Source organism: Chinchilla lanigera, unplaced genomic scaffold, assembly GCF_000276665.1.
Source record: "Chinchilla lanigera isolate Chin_1 unplaced genomic scaffold, ChiLan1.0 scaffold00002, whole genome shotgun sequence".
NCBI lineage: Eukaryota > Metazoa > Chordata > Mammalia > Rodentia > Chinchillidae > Chinchilla > Chinchilla lanigera.
The window spans coordinates 58774109-58780274 of NW_004955403.1; the positions used below are offsets into that span (position 1 = coordinate 58774109).

General features: G+C 44.6%; 1 pseudogene; it reads right to left on the reverse strand.

Moving 5' to 3' along the window:
* Positions 1-207: 207 nt before the first annotated feature.
* LOC102017941 lies at positions 208-1269 on the reverse strand (annotated as a pseudogene).
* Between the last annotated feature and the right edge of the window lie 4897 nt (positions 1270-6166).

Here is a 6166-nt window from a genome sequence, read left to right on the forward strand (position 1 = left end):
CTGGAGCCTGTGTGGCATCGGCCATGGTGTGTCAGAGGTGGTGGGCTACTTTATACTAACCAGGAATATACAAGTGCAAGTACCATCAGCATCAGGATAGGACTGGGGGGCTCTGTGAACCATTTCTATTTCTAACTCTGGGAAGCTGATGTTTTCCCCAGGCCATCTTTATAATACCACTTCAACCACACACTGATAAAAAGGACAACTGGCACAACCTCCAACTAAATGCTGCTGCAGCCTAGACAGTGACGTGGGGACACTGAAGAGTAAAACTGCAGCTCCTTCTGGATCGACCACAGGGTATCCATGCTCTTCTTCAAACGCCCCCTCTTCCTCAGGAGTCAGAGTTACCTTCACAACATCCGAGATTCCATTTTGCCCCAGGACACAAGGGACACTAAGGAAGACATCATCCTTTATTCCATAGAGTCCCTTAATCATGGTAGAAATTGGATGCACCCTCCTAAGATTCTTCATTATACTTTCTGCCAAATCTGCCACAGACAGTCCAATGGCCCAGGATGTGTAGCCTTTCCGTTTGATCACTTAGTAAGCACTGTCAACCACCTGTTTGTGAACCTCTTTCCAATGCTCCTTATCCCCATCGGTTCCTAACTCAGGGTGCAGATTCTTCAGGGCGACACCAGCAACACTCGCTCCGCTCCACACAGGGACGCTGGGGTCTCCGTGCTCCCGGAGGATCCAGCCATGGCAGCTCAGGGCGTGAACTCCAGCCTTTTCCCCATCAGGTAGTGGAACCGGGCTGAGTCCAGGTTGCAACCACTTCCAATAACACGGTTCTTGGGAAAGCCACTGATCTTCCAAGCCACGTAGGTCAAGATAGCCACTGGACTGGAAACGACAAGCAACTTGCAGTGCGGGCTGTACCTTTACAACCTTAGGAATGATGAGCTCGAAGATGTTCACATTACGCTGGACCAGATTAAGACGGCTCTCTCACTCTTGCTGACGTGCCCCAGCTGTGATAACAACTAGCTTGGAGTTTGCAGTTACGTTATAGTCTTTGCCAGAGACAATTTTTGGTGTTCTAAGAAAAAGGCTGCCATGCTGGAGATCCATCATCTATCCCTTCAATTTGTCTTCCATGACATCAACAAGAGCAAGTTCATCTCCCAAGTCCTTCATTAAGATACTGATGACACAGGCCATGCCAACAGCACCAACCTCGACAACTGTGATCTTATTCTGGGGCACCTGCTCTTCCTTAAGGAGATTCACAATCAGCTGATCCTTGAGACCAGCCATCTTGGACTTGGAACCAAAAGGACCCGGGAGTGCACGTGGGGCGGGCGTCGGGGCACCTGATCCTGAGGTCCGAACTCTGCGGCAGCAGCTCCGGCCACCACTAGCTGTTTCAGGGTCTCCCTCATCCTCCAGATTTCCTGGGGACTTAATGACCTTACTGTTCACTAGACAATTACAACATCATGTGCCTCTTCCATTATTTATATCTCATCCCAACCCTGCTCTCAAAAAACAAAAAAAAAACCTCATTTCCCCTATGAAGACTGAATGCCCCTTGAAGGTTGGGACAAAAGTTGTATTTTTAAAAATTAATTGTTTATTTTTAAACCCTGAAAGTCCAACTTTTACTGCAGGGAGAGAGACACTGCAGACAGCTGGCAATCCCAGCTGGAAGTGCTTGGTCTAAATGCCACACTGTTGCTGGCATGCTGGGAACAAGTCCAGACTTCAAAATCACATCAGATACAGTATCACAGTTAGTGCATGGTATTTATGATTATTACCAGAATGACATGCTTATCTTGTTTCAATATTGCTTTATTGCCTTATGTGAGAGCCAAACAGAGAAATAAATGAGCAGTACATCGTTAGGACTGAGGGACTTTGGCCACAGTGCCTCAGACTCATGGCAGATAAGGTCCATGCGTTTGTGACGCACATACACTGTGTACAGAGATCAAGGACACAGCCCTGCCTAAAGTTCTCCAAATATGGCCTTATGAGTCTCACACAATAGCTGGGATCTGTCCCAGTAGTCCTGGAGCCTGGGGGGAGGGTACTCTGGCTCTCTCTCCTTGCCCTCCAGTGTGTGGCCACACAGGGTGGGGTCTGAGACTGCGGCATTGACTGTAGTCTTTGCACATTGAACCTCAGAGTCTGGGTTGGCCTGGGCTTACTTCTGACCAGTCATCTTAGGAGCTCTACTTTTGTGCATGGTGACTGTGAACTGCTTCATGGGGTTGACTGACCCTGTCTTCTTGGAAGGATATAAAGCCCCTGCCTCTGAGGGTAATGAGCAGATCAGCTGAGTGGAACTTTTAGAGGAGGGCATGCAGGGGAAGCCAGCAGAGAAGGGGGCCTCTGGGTAGCAGAGCAGGAGGCCAGGAGGGATGTGAAATCAACAGGGAGGAACTGAGAGTTACTGACCACTTGGGCAGAGGGATCAGACCTGGAAGGTAGGACAGAAAGTACAACATGGGATTGTGTTGGTAAACTGGTCACCCGTTGTCCTGGTTACTTTTCTCTCATTGCTGGCACAAAATACCAAACACCCAAATTAAAGAGGGGAAGGGATATTTAGCTCATAGTTTGTGGAGGTTTCAGTCCATAATCATCTGGCTCCAGGGCAAGGTGGTATATCACAGGGGCAACACTTAAAGGCGGCAGAAGACAGCAAAAGCAGCAAGAACAAAATGGGGGAAGAGCAAGCCTTTCTTCCTCTCATATTGTAAGCAGGCTACCCTCCTCTAGGGCAGGTGTATGTAGCACTCACACCATCTCCCTGCCCTCCTCTTGCATAGGATGAAGATATTTACAAAGTGAGGATCCTAGCTCCCTACTGAGTGGCTTTAGTTAAACTTCTAAACTTTTCAAGTGAAACAATATATCAACAATTACAACCATCCCTTAGAGCTTGAAGGTTTGACAGAATGGAATTGGGAATGTCCACTTAGGGCTGTGGATATAGCTCAGGGTGCAATGCCTGTTTGATTCCTGGTATAAAAAAAGAGAGACAGAGAATATCCACTGGGAAGCAAAAGGTCACATGGCATTGTGGACTTCTGAAAAATTGCAACAGCAGATGATGTGGGGGATGAAAAGATTGCTCAGAGACAAAACAGTTCAATCTACCAAGAGGCCCAGAGGGGCTATTTCTCAACCAAGAATGCCCGGATGTTAGGGAGGCTGTGGGAGAAAGAAAAAAGTCACTAAACTAAGAACTCTGGTTTTATTTAGAATATCAGTGTAAGAGAAAAAGAAGTAAGAGAAAAGCAGTCTGCGCCAATAGCTGTCTCGATGCTAGGTAGTTATCGTTGGGGAAAGTGGAAGGACAAATGGCCTGACACAAAATGCTGTATTTAATATAAATTTTTTGTTGTTTGACCCTTTGATGCTCACACAGACTGTGCTTTTGGGCTGTACTTTGACCATCTATGCCTCACAGAGCCTGTGTGCCTTTTGCCCTACAGTGTAATTATTTACTTCTTACAGAACCTGTGTTTCTTTGCCCACAGTTTGTGTGCTTTTGCCCTGTATTTTATTTTTTTATTTTTTATTTTTATTTTTTTATTTTTTTTATTTTTTTGGTTTTTCTCCGGTACCGGGAACCGAACTCACGACCTTGTGCTTGCCAGGCAGGCGCTTTGCCGCTGAGCTAAATCCCCAGCCCCTGCCCTGTATTTTAATCATTCACATCTCATACAGCCTACACGCTTTTGTTCCACAGTATAATCATTCACTCCTAGTCAGGTCCCCCACAAAAATCATGGCTCTCTCAGTCCATTCAGGTGACACAGAGGATGGCTTATCATTAGCAGCCCCTTACTGCCTATGGTGCTAGAAACTAGTAGTCCCAGGGATCAGCAGATCTGGTGTCTGACGAGGGCCACTTCTTGGTACACAGACAGTGCCTTCTTGTTGTGTCGCCACGAGGAGGGACAAGAACCTTTGTTATGAAGGCGGTTGTTACACCCACAAGGCTCCACTCCACATCCTAGTCACCTCCCAAAGAGCCCCTCACCTAATGAGAGAGCAGAGCACCTCCTGGGGTGAAACTGGAACCCTAACCCTAACCCTATAGGTTAACTGTATAGCTAAGCTGCCTGGAAAAATTGAGGCAGCTAAACTCCCTAAAGAGATTGTTGGCTTTGTGAGGTAATGTCAGCGGAACATAGCAGACTTGGAAAGTTCTGCCAAAACTCTCCACTCTCCCTTTCCCACTGCTCTGTCTCTGCAACCATGCCTGACAACAGCTTGCCAATACAAGGTTGCCCCTAGAATAAGAATGATATGAAAGTAAACAGAAGACCCTCCGGAGGGACACCTGGAAATAAACCCACCCTTTCTCCTACTCTGTGTCTGATGGCTTTGGTCAGGATCCTATGGAGCTCCTGCTTCACTAACACCATCCCTTTGAAATTAGGGTTGAAGACAGAAACTCCACAGTGATGGTCCATATGGCCGGCTGTCTTGTTTCCATTGCTGTGCTGGTAAGCAGGCTGTTTAGGAGGTCAGCAGCCTGAACAACCCTTATTTATGGTGTGTGCTAATTTCCATGTTGTGTGTTCTCCAGCTGTGACCCATTATCAGCTACTCAGGTGAAATCACTGAGTGGGAGGTGCCCTCAGTTGACCTCACCAGACGAGATTACATACCCCAGATCACTGCCTGTGCCTGCTGCAAACTGTGGAAGCTACTGTTGTTTTCCATGTGTTTGTGAGGTCCCCTTCTAACACATCTTCAGAAGAGTGTTTCCAAGAGCCAGGTCATCCGGTAGTGGGAAGCTGTCTGGTGCAGGTCGCTGGTTGTACAGATGATGACATCCTGCCACAGAGCCTGTCATGAGGGCTACAGTTAAGAAACTAGCGAATCAGAGGCAAGCAGATTTGCATGCTGAACAGCATGGTTTTTCAGAACAATTTTTTCAGCAGAAGTTTATTGCCTTTTTGATGGAATTTCAAAATTTAGAGTTAATGGGAAGATGGTATTTTAGCGGGCCTAGGTTGAAGTAAATCATTTTGGTGATTTTGGAAAATTAATTCTGGGTTGGCTACGAGCAGTGAATGATAATGTGATTCATAGTGACATGAAACATTCTGCCAATAACTTCTAGGAGAAAAAGAAAAGGCAAATTGAACTATTAGGAGCCCTTACCCTAAAGCCTAAATCAGAGAGAAAGTAAAGGGAGTGGATGAAAATATCAACACAGTTCTAGTTGATTGGCGGAAAAAATGCAAAGGACACACAGAAAAGATAAAATTAGAACATAGAAAGTTTGCTTTATGCTCAGATGCAAATATCATCTCTATGAAAGCTGAAGAAGACAGAGGAGGGCATTGAGGTGCATGAGCTTGGATCTTCAGAACCCAGTTGGTCAAGCCCACCATGACCTGCAAATAAACCTGCACTAGACCAGAGCTTACTTTAATATGTGCAGAACCCAACTCCTGGGGCCGCCCCATTCTGTGCACCTGGCTAGCAGTAAACCAGAGGCTCTTTACAGCCCTGTGACTGCCTCCTCTCTTTGACCCAGAGAGCCCACTTTCCAAGGGTCCTGATCACTTCCATACATAGGTGAAGCAAGAATGACAGAAAGTCAACAGCTTTGTCTCACTGTTTCTTTTTATTAACAGAAAAAAAAATAAAATTTCAAAACAAGATAATAGGGTAACAATGGTTAATACATTGTGTATTGTTATTCTTAACTTAGTTACTCAGAATACAAGATATAGGCAGCTAATTGCCCAAATAATATTAGCACAAACCTTTGTTTTCAATGAACTAAGAGAAATTAGTAATATAATTATCTTAACATCATATATATGCGTATATGTGTGTATATATATATATATATATATATATATATATATATATTGCTTTTCCCTTCCTTGTTTTCTCCTTTCCCCCATTCCAGTTTCTCTTTCCTTTTGAATAGTTTCTTCCCATTTAAAAATATCTAGTGTACATTTTATTTTTTTTTAAATAATAAAAGAAGGATAACATAATAATAGGGGGGACTTAGCAAATTACAGACAAAATGGTAGGAAATTATCAATGGTTATCGTTTTTACATATTATTATCTACAAAATAGTTTCTCAGGAAAACAAATAGACAAATAATAGTGAGTTACAGACAAAAGAGGTAGGAGATTATCAAGAGTTGTTGTACTATACTTTG